Source organism: Phalacrocorax carbo, chromosome 5 (assembly GCF_963921805.1).
Source record: "Phalacrocorax carbo chromosome 5, bPhaCar2.1, whole genome shotgun sequence".
NCBI classification, from domain to species: Eukaryota; Metazoa; Chordata; class Aves; order Suliformes; family Phalacrocoracidae; genus Phalacrocorax; species Phalacrocorax carbo.
In genome coordinates, this window is record NC_087517.1 from 63,690,988 (window position 1) to 63,706,615 (window position 15,628).

General features: G+C 35.7%; 1 long non-coding RNA gene across 1 annotated transcript; it reads right to left on the reverse strand.

Annotated features, from left to right (window-relative positions):
• Nucleotides 1-3,005: 3,005 nt before the first annotated feature.
• LOC135313703 (uncharacterized) lies at nucleotides 3,006-6,766 on the reverse strand. The gene is made up of 3 exons (XR_010373239.1): nucleotides 6,620-6,766; nucleotides 5,330-5,431; nucleotides 3,006-3,313 (listed from the first exon to the last, which is right to left on the reverse strand). It is a non-coding gene; the product is annotated as an uncharacterized LOC135313703 (long non-coding RNA).
• Between the last annotated feature and the right edge of the window lie 8,862 nt (nucleotides 6,767-15,628).

Sequence of the window (15,628 nt, forward strand, 5' to 3'; positions counted from 1 at the left end):
ACGAAGAAAGCCGTTCACTCTATGATTCTTTAGCTTTTGAAAGGCAATATCATCATTCACCAATTTGGATGTTCTTGAATTATATTGTAATTTGACTTAATGGAGAAATAATGAGAAACTGAGTGGGAGCAAAGGATGCATGCTCATTCTCTGAAATAAAAAATAAACAGTATAGGAATTAAATAGTAAGGGATACAGAAATTACAACAGATTTCATTGGTGTCTTATTCTCTAATAAAATGAAATATATTCCATTCAACGGATATGCCTGTGGTAATCGGCATCACCAATCATATTTCAAAGCAGCACTGTGTATGAGATTTACCAGAAAAGAACAGTGAATTAAATGACTACATGTGAGGAGCACAGACAGAATTTCCCCCTCATTTGTTCAAGACTGAACATAATAACCAAGGAAAACTGATGTAGCTAACCACTTCTGACTTCTGTAAATTGATATGGGATGGAGCTGTCATCTCCTAATCAGATTAAATCCTTTCTTTAGGCCATTTTTAATCCAAGTTCTACCGTGAGGTTTTACTTTAGGGGAAAATAAACTGCTCCGTGTTCAGCTACCAAGCATTATTGATTTAATAAGATGACCAAAAGATAATCTTTCACTGGTAACCAAACAGTTTAGTTGCAGCGTGTACTTTTGTCAATACCTTTTCACTTGTCCTTTACAATATTTTGGATAGTATAACTAAAATGGGAACCAATCAACTCTACTGCTTTAAACCTGAATTTAATATTATAGCATGTTTGTTCTTTTGAATTGTTGTGATACAGGAAAACTTGGAACATAGTCATTAATATAAAAAGACAAACACATAGATGGAAAGGTAATTTTTATCAAGTGCCTTACAAGGTAGCCTCTGATTGCATATGCTATTGAAAGAACTCGTACTAGGAAAGGCAGGACAAGCAGCAGCAATACTTACAAACAATTAAGAAAGTAGACTGACCTTTACTGTGGTCAGAAACTTCACTGAGCTCCACATTGTACTCAGACACAATTTTAAAATTTTCACTCATCCTGAATTGTCAGTGATAGTTCTCAATTATCATTTGATTACAATGAATTCATTTACATTCCTGACGCATTACTGATGCCAGCATTTTTCTGGGTTTACTGCTTCATACTTCAACCGGAGGCTTACAGTTTTATATCTCCTTGGTTTTTCAACCTCTATAGCTTATAATATTACAATCCCCCTTATGCTAACTTAAATCTACCTAATATCCCAATAATGCTCGAATTCTAAAACCTGATTATCCCTTCCACTTCTGCAAGGGATGAAATGATGATCCTTTTTGAAAAGGTGATGAGGGAGCACTAGCAATAATCCTAGCTTCTTTAGGATTCCACTAGAGCTTTGTGCAGCCAGAGGTCCCCAAGATCTTGGAAAAATGGGCAAAATTAGAACATATGAAAGTGATTTTATGTAGTCTAGTATGTTAGCAAGTCATGTTATTTGCTAGCCAGACCTCCTATAGTCCTTCTGTTGTAGCTGTTCTGCAGAGATGATTAGTCTTTGGGAACAGCATGAATGAAAGAGATGCTCCACTGAGTTGTTAGGGTAGGGTCAAACAACACTGAATGCCTTCCCTCCTAAACTGGAAGTACTTTTCTATGATATTTGGGACCAAGAGCCATATCTGCTTTCCCTTCCTTTTCAAGCACCTTGGATGTGAGAATACAACAGTCTAGAAATTCCAAAAGCCAATTTGATCTGTTTTTGTAATATCCTTTTCTACTGTGATTTATTTCTTCCGATGTATTGCCTTCTTTCTGTTTGCAGCTGTGAAAAAATACAAAACTGTTTAATATTAAAATGATGAATAGGGGACACACTTACAGGCTGAAATTCTGATTTGTTTCCTTTAAATTCTATAGCAGTTTTCAGTCTGCAATCTGGAGGCTGAAGCCAGACAGTTTATGTTAATATGTATTTGTGATATCTTGTCCTTTCATCTTGTTATATTTTTATTTATATAATTCTTCATGTTATTGGACAGAATACAAACTAACTGCATATAATAAATGCAACTCTTCATACATTTCTGTTTAAAAATGTACACATTTTAATTGTTATTCCAGCATCCAAAAGCAGCAAGATCCAGCTGCTACAGACACTATTGTTTCTTCTCCAGAGAAATGTAACAGCCAGGTGTTTTGACATAGGTATTTTACACAAAATCTAGAAAAATATATGTGGCTAGTATTTTCTCTTTTTAATTAGATATTATTTATTTCATCACTGTGGCACATCAGTAGGAGTTTTACACAGTTCATATGCTGTACCCTCTTACTTCAAACCAACACAGAATTGATCTCTAAAAGAATTAGAAAAAGTAATTTAACATGTTTGAAGTTTACCCTAAAATAAACCTAATAGTACACGTGATAATCAAAGATTTTTCTTTGACTTTATTAGAAATATATTTCCCACCCTATAAAGGCAACAGATGCTTTAAAACTGTTGTATGCATGATAACATTCAATTATTTTTTTTCACCAGACACAAGTGAATCTAAAAGAAATTTCAGTGACGTTGTTTTGGAATTAAATTCATTTGCAATTAAATTAATTGCATCCATGTCCTAGGAACCTTTATCATCTAATCTGTGACTGTGACTTCAAGGGACTGATGCCACTTATAATATTCTTATTTTAATGCAGTTTAGGCTGCTTTCTCTTCAGTAGGAATTAAGCAATAAAATGTCAAAACAAATACAACACAAGAGCCAAAGAAGTTCTCCAAGTGAGTAAAGGAGTCTGGTATCTAGGTTTTCAGATGCGTATGTGAAACCTAAAATGCATGAAAAGTTTTCTTTTAATGCACTAATTAATTTTAAAACCATGTAAATAGGAAGTCACAGTGAATTAGGATGAATAATCTAAACCTGGCTGTTACTAGTTCGTTACTCTTCTCTTCCCTCATTTTTCCATCTCATCCACAAGTAAATCGCAAGCCTGATGAATGGGTCTCATTTAGCAAATCTCATCTACTTTCTTTCTCTAGATATATTTTTCCATAATGCTATTTTCCAGTGTGGTTGAACCAGACTAACATTTTGAGTGTAAATGAAATCCTTAAATTCCCTCTCCCTCCCCATGACACTAGCAGTGGTAATTTCTACAGAATGACAAGTAAGTAGTTTTCACTTCTAAAGTCACAAAAATCATCCCAGCTGTATGAAATAATTCTTCCCTTTCCCCAGCATGGCAAGTAAGACATCCCAGCTTGCAAGGTAACATCTGTGCGTTCTCCTGAGTTTCTCCAGTTTCATTAAATTTCCTGTTAATACTCTGAAACAAACAAACAAATAAAAGAGTAAAAACATTTGTTGTGTCCAGTTCTACAGTAACCCCATAGTTAAGGGAAATGTAATTGCTTAAAACTCTGGTATTTTATTGACTACATAGGAAAACAAGTGTTATCATAGTTGAATAACTAACCAAAGAGGTGTTTTAAATTAAGTCTGAATAATAAGATATCTATAATGAAAGGAACAGATTTGAAGGCAGGCTTGTATTCATTCTTAAGTGAATACTTGTCAGGTAAGTTACTCATAAATGTTTCCATTTTTGGCTGTGGAAATATTCCCTGTGGTTAAGCCTTATATGGACTTTTCGATTGAACCCTGACTTGTAGGCATGACTGTCAAGTACCACAATTTTTTAACAAACACAGTAATTTCTAGAAGGCTTTTAAAAATTTGCATCAGCTATTTGAAAGCCACAAATCAGATTCCAGTATTTTTAGATGAATGAGAAACCATGTTGTTATTAAACCTGAAAGGTACCAACATCTCTGAGCTTCACAGCATCCCATGGAAGATATATTTCCTGCTGCTACAGAAACATTAAGGTGATCCAAAGGTAAATCAGCAGTGACAGATCAGTGACCATATTGCACACTCAGCATCCTCAAGAGAGCTGCGTTTGTCTGTGTATCTCATGCTTTTCTTGTCTAAAGAGTTTTCTTGTCCATAATTAACGTGAGGATTTCATAACCATAAAGCGTTTATTTGCAAGGTGTTTTCAGACAAAATAAACAATAGCTCATGCTGTGACTGCCTCCATTTCTGTGACTGGACTACCAGTTTGGGCAGAGTGGTATATAAATTGAAGTCTCTGACACTTTAATGTTGATGTAGCAGCTTCAAAACAAAATACATGGAAATCAATTATAGAAGAAGCCGAGATATGCATTACAATATTGCAAAATATGCAAATACAGCTCAGGAATTTGTTGTTTCTCTTATCTCTATAGACTTTATAAGCTTATATCTCTACTGATAGAATAACTCCATATTTATACATATAACTAAGATTTTAAATTATTAATAATTTTAAAGGGACATTTTGGGTAGCCTTATGCCATGGCCTTCTTTCTTTGGATTTTTTTATAAAAATAAGTGATTACTTACACAGGGCCAAAAGCTGTTTGGTTTCCTTAATAAATCAAGAATGTTTTGGGATGGTTTTCTAATAATAAATCGTTATAATCTACATGTATGCTGAAAGAAGTTAAGAAAACAATGTTGTTCCAAACTACTTATTTTTCATTTTAAATAATGTCCAATTTAAGAATATGAAAAATAGATATTAACGTTATGACACAGTTATGACTATTGTAATTTTCTATTAATGTCAAAACTCCCAGTTTACTTCTAGCTCTTACTAGGAGTGCCCATCTCCACCTGAAGAACGAGGTAAGCAGCAGATGTGGCCGCTGCTTTATGACAGATTGCTCAATACACGATTAGTCAAGAAACTAATAGTTTTCAGACTGTGCATAGAGTCTTCAGGAATTCTACCAAGCTTACTATCAGGTTGGAAGCAATATTTGTGAGAAAAGTTTGGACAGAAGCAGAAATAGAGTTGGTGGCGTGATTATCACATATTTAACAGCTATGACATAGTCCACAGCATGTAAGTGATAGCAACATCAAAACTACTATAATCTCAAGGACTTGGTTTTCATAAAATTGTTAAAGAGCAGGACTTTCTCTCTAACTATCAAGCAGGTTCAAACTGCAGGAGAAAGGATTTGCTCAGGGCTGAGGGCCTTACCTAGCAAAGTTAGCTATCCATTGTGCACCACAACAAAATTAAGCTCATATACTTTGCTAAGTTGGAGCCTAAGCCTATTACCAGCACCTGAGCAAGCAAAAAAGCACAGCAGAAAGAATGGCACCCAGGAAAAAAGGAAAATACAAAAATCAGTACTCTAAAGCACCTGTAGAAAAATGGAGGTTCATATATAGTTTACAGAACAGATGTCAGGAGAATTACTTTGCTGCCCTCAGAAGAACATACCTCAGAACCGCACACGATGCTACAGGATTTCCTAAGAAAATATTTTGCATTGAGGGACATGTGAGCCTTCAACTGTTTCTTTCGGTGTTGATGAGAGGGTGCCTGTACATTACCACAAGACGAAAAAATTGTTACAATGCAAGCAAAACCCATATGCAACATGAATACAACACAAATGGAGAACCTCTTAAATTTCTGAGGAAATATTCTGTCTTTTCTAGCTGAAACAAATTGTCATGCATCTAGAGCACAAGTTAAGCCAGGTAAAGCTCAATCCACATTTTCACCAGCTGCAACACTATTGCAGAAGAATATAGGACAGATGTTGCACTTGATAGAGCAGTTCTGCAACGACAGGAGTTCTTCAGGTTGTGTCCTCTCCCTCCTTCCCCTCCTTCTCGGAGTCTCCAAACCCTTGTGTAACAGACCTGAGATGACACAGGGTGTATTCTAAGAAGGGTGTGCTTTGAATACATCGAGGTGGTATACTGTGAATTGCAGAAAAAACTAAAACATGCATCAACTGTGGGAATTAATATGTAGAAAACATATCTTTAAGAATTCTTGTTATGTGTAAGTAATCTCCCTTTTTGAGGGGCATTGCTGTAGAAAATCAACAAAAATGCTATGTATTCTCAGTGAAACTTTAGTAGTAATATTAGAGCACAATTAGTTTGAGGGTCACATTTAATTAAAATTCCAAACCCTCCCAATGCATTCTCCTGTAGAGGAAACACTGATTCCAAGGTACCTTCTATTTTCAAAAGTCAGAAGAAAGAAAACTTGACATTGTCCCTTTTAACAACTAATCTTGCTCTTTTTCATTATTATTAGATTCTGAAAAAAGTAAAGATACTACATTAGGTGACTTTAAAGGACCTAAAATACATCAGTAGTTTCTTCTTCAAAGATGAGATTGAAAAAGTTACCATGATCATACATACAAGAAAAAATGGTATAACACTAAAAAGTTACCAGTTCGAATTTTTACTTGTCTTTCTTCCTTTTATGTAAAGAAATCTTTTGAGAGATGAATGTAGACTTAAAAACAGTGAAATTACTTTAAAAATAGAGTGGAAGACTTAACCTTTTGACTTCTTCCCAGTGCCCCAAAACCTACTGAAAATGTGTGAAATTATTTCAAAGCACTAACACCTCATCTGCAACTAAGATTTGAAATAGCCCTTTTACTTGAAAAGCTTTTTCCTTCCATTTCCATGTTCCTCCTTTTTCTTTCTGTGATGTTCTGGTCTTTCCCCTTAACTCAGTCATTGCCCCCATCCTTCACACCTTTCAATGCTGAGATTCCTGGTGGCACTTCTAGATCACTTGTTTCCTTCAGAGCGAAGTCAGTCCTTTCTCAGGCGCAATTCCCAACAGTGAACAAGGAAACTGCTTGTGGAAATGCTGTGTCAGCAGAGGGTGAGCCTGCTACTAGAATCTTGGAAAGTATGAAAAAGATGAAAGCAAAACACTGTCAACACCACCCACAAAAATAGGCTGGTTTTATGCCAGCTGTGGCTACTGGTATGCATATTAAGTATTGAAACTGGGCAAAAATGCAATATTAAGAAATTCTTTAAAGATTTTGGAAGTTATTTTTTATTAAGAATTTGACATTTGAAAAAAAAAGTAAGCAGCTCTATTAAATACCTTACATTTGCATAACAGTAGTAAACATTTAGGCTGTATTACAATTACAAACAGTATCATAAGAATCTACTCATACCTTGAAATAAATAATATAGAGGGAAATAACTGTCATATGTTTCCATTCTAATTATTGGAGTATCACAGTTAATGAACTGAGAATACTGTCCTCTGAAAATGTTTCAGCTACAGTTGGAACTCTGCTGTTAGTTATTATCTGTTTTCAGGGTACTTTCAAAAAAAAGAAAAAAGGTCCTGCCTTGTGAAGTTTACACTACATAAGGCATAAGAGCTTTTTAAACTGAATTCAGTGGCTGGAAGACGAGAAGGAAATAGAGCATAGAGAGGCAATAAAGTACTCTTGTCTACATTACTACTGAACTTAGGAACATTAGTGAGGAAATGAAAGATTAACAAAGAGATTGTTTAACAATAATCAAATAGTAATAACGGTGTTGATATTTCTTATAAAGACGCTGTGAGCTACAACTTCACTGAATCAATTATGATAATCTCTAAAACATACAAATAGATTCAAATATAATGGCTTGAGTTACTGTTACTACAGCTTTCATCTTAATGTGCTTCAAGCTAGGCACCTCCTTGTAAAAGCTTTCTAGCATATAACCAATCCCCTCTGGCCTTTGCTTGGGTGTACAGAATAGTTTTTAACTCTGTCAGCAAATTATTAAGTAAAAACATCTGAAGGAAAAATATTTTGGAGGATACTGAGATGAAAATCAAGACCTCTCATGAAAGAAGAAAGAACCACGTCTGTAGTTCAGGCGGATCCAGGCTTCTTCATTCCCCTCTCATCTGTAGAGCTCTTCATGTAACCACTTTCTGGATGTGCTACATGGGTAACTTCTGCAAAGAACACGGGCATCACTGAAAAAACAGCTACGGTTCTTTGCTGTGCACTGACTGCAAAGAGTTTCCTATTAGAATTACAGCTCATCAAGACAGTGCCAGCAGGCTTCTGGGTGGTTAAGCCTCCAATTTTAATTGAACTGCCTTTAGCTGGTGATAAAATCTGCCTTTTTAAACAGGGAAACTGCATAGTTCCTGTAGCAAGTTAAATTCAAGTTGAGTTTGCATTCAGGATAATTACATGGAGCTGGATCTAATGAATTTAGTTGAAATGTGTATTTTATTCACCAAAGTATTACAAAATTTAATTCTTTTCTTTACAGCATCCTGCTTTTTTCTATTTCCTATTTCTTTCCCCCTCTATTTTTCATTTTTGTCATCATGTGTTTCCTTTCAGAATAATAATAATATGTACGGAATAAGACATGAGAAGAATTCTCTGGTTGAAAATCGAGGTTCTTCAGAGTTTACATACATATGGAAAAAGCAGTTTAAAGAATAAACTTAATTCACATTATCCATTTTGTATGGCCAAAACCATTCAGCACTGTGTGAAATATAAACATATATACAATACTAATTTATAAACGGTAATACCAGAGACCACTGGAGTTTTTCCAGCTTCCTTGCAACAAAAGAAGGAACACGGAAAGACTGTTTTTTCAAGACATACACTAACTAAAGCATACTTTTAAAACAAGTCGTCTCCAAGAACAGCATGGCAATCTTTAAAGGTATGGAATCATTCCACTATAATAAACACATCAACCATGTATAAATAGAAGTATAAGGTAATTCTGGGGAGGGTAAAGCAAAAATGGAAGCAATGCTTTCTTTAAATCTCGTCATATGAATGAAGTTATAAGTAGTAATGAAACATAATTCTTAATTAAAGAGGTAGTATAAGGGTACCTTTTATTTTCAAAATTCACAAGGTATGATTGGGACAGCATGAAACTGGCCACAACATTATGTGGTTGAGTTAAGCTGCTAGAGTTAAGAAATCAGTCTTCCCCTATCCAGCAAAACAGGTAAGCACAACTATTACTTTGAGTGCACCAGTCTCCTCAGTTAAATTTATTATATTCATAAAGAAAAGAGGAGGTGACCAAAAAAGTATGTTTTGCTTCCTGTCTGCATCGTTGTGCTGACATGTCTGACAGCAAACTAATCTGCCTGTTATATCCTAGCTCCCTTGTCCAAGGGGTGCCATTTAGCCAGAGGCCTAATTTGCAGCTGATCAAATACAGGGACATGTCATTATTTTTCAACGATGGTGAGAAAGTAATTATTGATCTTCAGCTGCAGAAGCAATATTCAGAGTGAAAAAAGAATTTTTGAGACATTCAGCAACAAAAGCTAACAAATGCAGCAGAAGTTATTCTCTAAAGTGTGCATGTTCTTTATTAAAAACATTTAAAAACCGGATTTTTCTATCCAAAATAATCAGCAGTTGGAAGTGTGACTAATGATCCATCTTCCAGCAATGCGTTGTCACCTTTTCAGGACAGACGTGTCCAAAGCAGGTAACTAGCAGTGATTCTGAGTGCACACACCTAGAATACCGCACGAGAGTTAATTTTCTTACAGTCATACTATCCTTTCCACATTTATATCTCGGGCGATATCGGATCTGCTTATCCCAAAATTGCAGATGACACCAAGCGGGGTGGAAGTGTTGATCTGCTGGAGGGCAGGAAGGCAAGGCCCTACAGAGGGACCTGGGCAGGCTGGATCCTTGGGCCGGAGCCAACGATATGAGATTCAGCAAGGCTCAGTGCCGGGTCCTGCCCTTGGGTCACAACAACCCCATGCAACACTACAGGCTTGGGGAGGAGTGGCTGGGGAGCTGCCTGGAGGAAAAGGACCTGGGGGTGTTGGTCAACAGCCGGCTGAACATGAGCCAGCATGTGCCCAGGTGGCCAAGAAGGCCAATGGCATCCTGGCTTGTATCAGGAGCAGTGTGGCCAGCAGGAGCAGGGAGGGTATCGTGCCCCTGTACTCGGCACTGGTGAGGCCACACCTCGAGTACTGTGTGCAGTTTTGGGCCCCTCACTATAAGAAGGACATCGAGGTGCTGGAGCGTGTCCAGAGAAGGGCAATGAAGTTGGTGAAGGGTCTAGAGAACAAGTCTTATGAGGAGCGGCTGAGGGAATTGGAGTTGTTTAGCCTGGAGAAGAGGAGGCTGAGGGGAGACCTTCTCGCTCTCTACAACTACCTGAGAGGAGGCTGTAGTGAGGTGGGGTCGGTCTCTTCTCTCTAGTAACAAGCGATAGAACAAGAGGAAATGGCCTCAAGCTGCGCCGGGGAGGTTTAGGTTGGATATTAGGAAAAACTTCTTCACTGAAAGGGCTGTCAATCACTGGAACAGGCTGCCCAGGGAGGTGGTTGAGTCTCCATCCCTGGAGGTATTTAAAAGAAGGGTAGACGTGGTGCTTGAGGATATGGTTTAGTGGTGGACTTGGCAGTGACAGGTTAGCGGTTGGACTCGATGATCTTAAGCATCTTTTCCAACCTTAACTATTCTATGATTCTATGATAAGGATTCTCAAGGTGCTTTTACGACGCCTTTTGCAATGCTGGAGGAAGCCCAGGGTTATGTTGTCCATTGTAATGTGTAAGAAATGAGAGCAACCAAACACATTGCAAAATTGGAACACAATATCATAAAAGAGAACTAAGCTTTTTCTTGACAATTTCTCTCCTTTTTTATGTTTGCCTTCTTTTTGCTAGCAGTTAAGTTAGATGTTAATGGAAAAACCATTAAAAAACCTATTATCTTATGAAGAAAAAATGAACGCACTCAAGTGGAAAAGGAAGACTTATCGATCAATTTTCACGTAAACCTTTTTGTCTGACACATAGCAACAAAGGAATGCATTTTTATTACTTGGCCAGATAGTTCAGGTTTCTGTTCACTCTTAGTAAAAACCTTTTTTATAACATTTATAAAACTTTATTACAGAGTTATGAGAATAAAATTAGATTTCATAACTCACATGAGATCTTGAGGACCTGCACCTATAAGCTTTAAAATCATTATTAAACTTAACGCATCTATTCTGATAAAATGTGTGTTTCTGCTCATTTCTCTGAAAATTTTAACCATATTTTTTCTTTCCTTTGACAGGTAAGATTGTCTTTGGCAATCATTAAAAAACTTATTTTATTTTAAAAAATTGAGTAATTAGTTGATGTTACAAGTCAGTTGGAATTTACAGGGATATTCTTTGAGGGACTTAATAATTAAGCATAGAGAACAACTATGAACAAGTATTTGTACATTCTGTCTCAATAAATATTTGTGAATTGTATATGTTCTAAATTACATGTACTAAACTAATTCTAGAGATGTCAAGATTAAATAGTAGTAAGCAACTGGTACATTAGGAAGGACATATTCCCAGTACTGAAGGATACGTGTCTGCCTGAGGTACAGCTAACAAAGGTTCCTCCAGAGGAATATTTAGGGCTTGGAGCCCATTCTAGGTTCTCCAAACTAGCCCCTGGGAGATCCTGTCTCTATTTACTGTACATACAGCTGAAGGACATCAGCCGTACAAGTTAGATTTTTCAAGTAGGTACCTCAATCTAGGTGGTATTAGCATCTCCTCACAACGAATTTTCAAAGTCTTCTTATGAATCCTGTCTCACATGTTTTGAAGTTTAGTATAAGGATTTAAATTATATATTCCAAAGGACATGTCTTCTGAAGAACAGATGATGTATTCTAACCCTAGATTTAAAAAGTGCAAGTAAATTAGGATGAATGATGTAATTTACCTACTAATAAAAACCTTTACTTATTAAAATTGGTTTAAAATCTTTTGAACCTCCTTTAGAACTTCATATTGGGCTAATATTCACAGAGATAGTCTTATGAGGAGCGATACCATTTTTACTCCTGTTGAAAAGATTCGTGTCTTACATGACCTAGCTAGAGAAAGCTAAATAGCCAAAGATTCAGTGACAAAAAATGTAATCATAGATTTCCTTGAAAAGTTAAGAAATGTTATAAAATCAGCAGCAGCATCTCCAAAAGTATTTCTCAATTAGAGATACTAGGGAAGATCCTCACCAGAGGTAAATGAGAATTGTTTGAATTAAGCCAACTACACTATGTCTTTAGACAACTTGTAGTTGAAAACGAGTTTGTTTCATTTTCAGGCTGTTTTTCTGGAATGAAGTTTCTGTATTACACAATTCTATGATCCATTTACCACATTATTCTGAAAATTCCCTTCTCTTCAAGTCATCTCTGAGTTGAAAGACTCTCAAACTCAGCTCAAATGATGACTCAGTGTTCTTTTCAGCTTTCCGCTGTTCACACTTTGGGTTTTTTCCCCGTAGAATTCCCTCTTGTTTCATTTCCATGACAAAGTCTTATTTCCAAAAGCAGTAAAATCCTAAGGTTATACTAAATGGATTAAGGTGGGGTTCTTTTTCTGTTGAAAATACTGGAAATCCACTACTGTTTTAGAGAACAGACTATAGACAAATACCCATTGTTCTGACTACTCATGGGTTGCTTTTTTAAAGTTATTCCAGATAATTTTTAATTATTATCATAGATAGCATAATTTCTGCATTGAAGCCATCTATCTATGTTACCACAGAGTCCTAGAAACAGATGTAGTCTGGGAAATAACTGTGAATTTACAATATTAATGTTCTTGTTCTGTCTTAAGTAACTAAAAGTTTTCTGTGATCCTTAGAATTCTGTTAAGTAAGGCTGCACAAAACTGGTTTTCCAGAGGAGAATATACAGGTTTTTATTTCCAGAATCCATATCTGAAATAATTAGTTGCCCGAAGAGGACTGCTGAACCAGGAAGTCAAAATTCAGAGTCATGGCTATGCCAGCCTCCTCCATTACAAGTTTCTTCAAGCAATACAGAGAAACAACACAAGATTCTGGATAGGGATTATTCAGATAAGAAAATAAATTTGAAAAAAGAAGAAGAATTTAAGAAGGACTAATAAGGGATCAGGGAGAAAATTCTCTAACCCTTTTCCCTACCATATGAAATTATATACTGAAGGAGAGCGTATCCAAAGGTAAGATTAAATACTAAAACTTGAAAAACCAAGGTACCTTTTTCCTATAGCTGTGGATGTTTGGATACTTGGGCCTATAACTGGTTTCAGATCACAGCCTATTTTCCAGCTGCAGTTCAGTAGTCTTGATTTATTTGTTTATTTTTGCAGAATTGGCTACCCTTGTATTTCCTTCCTTGATTACGAGTTTTCTCAAAGTCATTTGAAAACAGTTTTCAACATGTGACATGATATATCCTTATAGTAACTACTGAAGAACTAGGACTTACTAATATGGCAAATTTCACTACTGTGGACGACATACATAAATTTTCAAAACACAACTGAAATGTGGTAAGGGAATGGCATAATCGGTTTTATTGTCTCTATCATTAAGAATAAAATTTTCATGTAGCTTAATGCAATTTTTAACATAGGCTTGATAAAGCTTTTCCAAATACACAAAAGACTTGGCTGGAAGCTACAGTACTTCAGCTTGTATTACGTAGTATGATTTAAGCAGACATAACTCTATAGTCTAGACATGTTGTGTTTTAATTTAAATACTTTTGAGCTCATTATTTTAGATTTTGGTTAAAGTTTTGAGGGTATATTAGCCAAAAATTAATTAAAAGGGAAAATAAGTTCTTAAAAGTCACTTTGATTTTTACTATGTTAGATCTCATTATTAAAAGTATTAAAGAGAAATCATTTTCTACTGAAAAAGCTAAACCTGATGCCCACAGTGTTCCATTACGTAGACAGCAGCAAGTGGACAACGATAAGTCTCTGATCTTCATACTATTATAAGATAATTGAAGTTGATGGGGTTATTCTAATGTTACTGAGAGGAGAGCGAGGCCCAGTCTTTTGAACTGTCTATTTAAAAATCATGAATGAGAGTAGTTTTAATAAGAGGGGTTTCTGTAATGAAACATAATTTTGATTATTCCAGAAGGCTGGCCCCCTGACAGGCAAGAGATTTCCTGAAAATTCGCAGGCATAAAACTGGAAACATTGTATAGACGTGACAGGAGGAAGTGTGGCTTTTCATTTTGAAAGAATTGTAGTCTTGCAGTCCTTTTAAAACACTTGATTTCAAGGCAATGATGATAGAGACTTGTATTCATTACAGCATAGTTATACTGGGCATAAACATTTATACCAGGCTGATACAATGGCATGCTACAGATTTCTCTACAGAAAATAGGAGCCGCTGATACATTTCAAATATTGTCCAAGTGAAAGTATGGGTAAATTTTTATAGTCAGTTACTGTCTGCCCTGAGGTGTGGGCAGTGAAGACCTTGGCACACTTGTATGCACATTCAAGGGTAATCCCCAGGTATTTCATTTACATCAGTTAACTAGAAGTGGTTACGAGAATGACTCCCACCAGAAAGAGGGTGTCAGTGTATGACTTGTCAATGGAGTTAAATAAGGAAGCTGCTTAAAAGCTTTACTGAATCTTAATCCTATGACTTGAATTTTTCTGTGGCATATTAATTGAGTAATATTATTGTTTAGTGATTTTTTTTCAAACAACTGTACATAATACATGCTGTTTAATGAACAAAGGACAGTGAAATTTATCCCTTGAAATAGTTTTTACATAATTAACTTTGTAGAAGCAATTGTATGTAAATCAAGAGAAGCAGTAGTGTGCTTTTCCCTGTGTGCAAGGCTTTCAAGGATAAATAGAAAATTATCAATTCTCTCTATATAACTATATTTATATGTTCTTATATTGGGGAATAATTTTAATATCTTAATATGTGTCATTTATGTATGTTTGTCATCTACCACATATTATTTCATGATCTATAGACAGTCATCTCTAGCTTTTTAAAAACATTATACAAGACAGACTAAATGTTGCTGGTTTCTTCACCACAAAATTGTATTCTCTATTTGTTATGTCATGATTACATGATTAATTCCAGTGATAACTAAATTTGGCATGGATGCAACGTGTATTTCTGTGCTATTATTGCTATATATGTATACACATATTCTTTACTATTTATACTTTTTTTTTCTTTGTAAAGAGATGGATCTTTGTAAAAGCTTAGCTTATAATCATTAAAAATGCTTTATAAAGTCAACTCTGGCTCCAGATACACAGCATACAATATTTGGAAAGTAAAACTAGAAAGATGTGATAGAGTGATGGAAAGCGATGGTGTCATGGACCTAACAGCCAAGTAATAGTTACATCACACTGACAGCACCAGCCTGAGTCATGCCAAAGCAATCTTTTGTTCCATCTGTTACCTTAATGCCCTTGCACTGGAAAGTATTTTTACATAAGAAAATATTGGACTTGTTTATATACAATGAACCAGTGAGAACAGCAGGATCACAGGTTTGCTATTAAAGGTTGAGGTCCAGGTAGGCACATGCTTAAGTGTCTTAAAATCAAACACAGGTTCAAACACAGGATCAGGGCCTCTGTCTGAAAAGACTTACATATCAAGTTAATACTGAACAGAATAGGTGTAACTTAAAGCCCAGTCAAATAAATTGCAGGGGGTTTTAATGGTTCAATGGGTTTAGAACTTGCTCCAGAAACAATTCCACTGAAATCAGTTCATACTGTGTAGAGCACATGCATGTGTCCTTGTATAAGTCAGGATCTGAGCTTGAAGCCCAAATTATGAGTTTAAAAAATTTGGGATAGTTATTGAACATTCAAAAAAAAGCAGTGTACATCTCAAAATCATTTCCGTACAATGACTAATGTA